The sequence below is a fragment of the Microtus ochrogaster genome, unplaced genomic scaffold, assembly GCF_000317375.1.
Source record: "Microtus ochrogaster isolate Prairie Vole_2 unplaced genomic scaffold, MicOch1.0 UNK137, whole genome shotgun sequence".
NCBI classification, from domain to species: domain Eukaryota; kingdom Metazoa; phylum Chordata; class Mammalia; order Rodentia; family Cricetidae; genus Microtus; species Microtus ochrogaster.
This window is the reverse complement of record NW_004949235.1, coordinates 166,072-168,630: the sequence shown is the minus strand read 5'-3', so window position 1 is coordinate 168,630 and position 2,559 is coordinate 166,072. Positions and strand designations below refer to the sequence as shown.

General features: G+C 41.9%; 1 pseudogene; it reads left to right on the top strand.

Moving 5' to 3' along the window:
• Nucleotides 1–443, top strand: part of LOC106144467 — a 28,496-nt pseudogene extending 28,053 nt beyond the window's left edge.
• The last annotated feature ends 2,116 nt before the right edge of the window (nt 444–2,559 follow it).

The window sequence follows — 2,559 nt, the reverse complement described above, 5'->3', positions numbered from 1 at the left end:
AGAAAGGCTACCATCATCGGACAGAAATCAACAAGAAGATTTACAAGATTGGTCAGGGCTACCTTATCAAGGATGGTAAGCTGATCAAGAACAATGCATCTACCGACTATGACCTTTCTGACAAGAGCATCAACCCACTGGGTGGCTTTGTCCATCATGGTGAGGTAACCAATGACTTCATCACGCTCAAAGGCTGTGTGGTGGGAAGCAAGAAGTGAGTGCTCACACTCCGCAAGTCCTTGCTGGTGCAGACCAAACGGCGGGCTCTGGAGAAGATTGACCTGAAATTCATTGACACCACCTCCAAGTTTGGCCACGGTCGTTTCCAGACCATGGAGGAGAAGAAAGCATTCATGGGACCACTCAAGAAAGACTGCATTGCCAAGGAGGAAGGTGCTTAATGCCAGAATTTGCTTGACTGGTGTGGTTGGTTTCAATAAAAACTTTTTCAGTGAAAAAATAAATAAAAAAAAAAAGAATTTCTGGAGGCATCATAATCTCTGACTTCAAACTCTACTACAGAGCTACAGTACTGAAAACAGCCTGGGATTGGCATAAAACAAGACAGGAGAACCAATGGAACTAAATTTAAGACCCAGATATTAATCTACACACCTTAGAATACCTGATTTTTGACAAAGAAGCAAAAAATATCAAATGGATAAAAAAAGCATCTTTAACAATTGGTGCTGTCATAACTGAATGTCAACATGTAGAAGAATAAAAATAGATCCATATCTGTCACTATGCAGAAAACTCAAGTCCAAATGGATCAAAGACCTCAACATAAAGCCAGCCATATTGAACCTCATAGAAGAGAAAGTGGGAAATACACTTGAACACATTGGCACAGGAGACTACTTCCTAAATATAACCCCAGTAGCACAGACACCGAGAGAAACAATTAATAATTGGGACCTCCTGAAACTGAAAAGCTTCTGTAAAGCAAAGGACATGGTCCACAAGACAAAATGACAGCCTACAGAATGGGAAAATATCTTTTCCAACCCCACATCAGACAGAAGTCTGATCTTCAAAATATACAAAGAACTCAAGAAATTGGTCATCAAAAAGAACAAATAATCCAATTAAAAAAATGGAATACAGACCTAAACAGAGAACTCTCAACAGAGGAATCTAAAATGGCTGAAAGACACTTAAGGAAATGCTCAACATCCTTAGTCATCAGAGAAATGCAAATCAAAACAACTCTGAGATTCCATCTCACACCTATAAGAAGGGCCAAGATCAAAAACACTGATGACAACTTATGCTGGAGAGGTTGTGGGGTAAAGGGAACACTCCTGCATTGCTGGTAGGAGTGCAAGCTGGTACAGCCCAAGCTGGTATGGCGATTTCTCAGAAAATTCGGAAACAACCTTCCTCAAGACCCAGCTGTACCACTTTTGGGTATATAACCAAAGGATGTTGAACTGTACCACAAGGATATGTGCTCAACTGTGTTCATAGTAGCATTGTTTGTCATAACCAGAACATGAAAACAACCTAAATGTCCCTTGATCAAAGAGTGGATAAGGAAAACGTGGTATATTTACACATTGGAGTACTATACAGCAGAAAAATAACATCTTGAAATTTTAAGGCAAATGGATAGAACTAGAAAACATCATTTTGAGTGAGGTAACCCAGACACAGAAAGACAATTATCACGTGTACTCACTCATAAGTGGCTTTAAAAAACAAATCAAAGAAAAGCAGCCCACAAATCACAATCTCAGAGAACTTAGACAACAAAGAGGACCCTAAGAGAGACTTACATAGACCTCATCTACATGGGAAGTAGAAAAAGACAAGAGCTCCTGAGTAAATTGAGAGCATGGGGACCTTGGGAAAAGGTTGAAGGGGAGGGGAGAGGCAAAGAGGGGAGCAGAGAAAAATGTAGAGCTCAATAATAATCAATAAAAAATATATCAATCTTGTAAAATGTCAGTCAGATCCTGGTCCCTGTAAAGCTGTTTTACTTACAATTGAAGCCGGAGTCTTGGGTTGGGGAGATGGCTCAGCAGTTAAGAGCATTTACTGCTCTTCCAGGGGACCCATGCTTGGTTCTCAGCACTTTTGTCAGATGGCTCCCAACTGCTTCTAACTCCAGCTCCAGGGGCTCCGATGCCTCCGGCTTCCAGGTGCCTGCACCTACATACACATATCCATACAGACACACAGACATATTTAAAAATAAATGTTTATCTATTGCCCTCCTCCCCATGTGCTTGCTCTACTCCAAGCACACCGAGCTCCTTCATGTCCTCTGGACCCACTAGAAATTCTTAGAGCTCTGGATGTTTACCTCTCTGCACAGAACCAAATGGTTGCTCCCTAGTTAACGTACTTTTCCAGAGAAGCTAACTTTAGCCCTCTGGGTGACTCTGAGCTACAAGTGAAATTCAAATTCCCTGAGCTAACTGTTCCCTTCCTAGCTTGGCAGCCTCACCTCCTGTCCTCTGTCTGGACTCCAGAGACCCTCATTTTTCAGCTTTCTGAAGGCAAAAGTTCCTCCAACTCTGCTTCGAATTCTCACTGTCTGCATCTCACACGCCG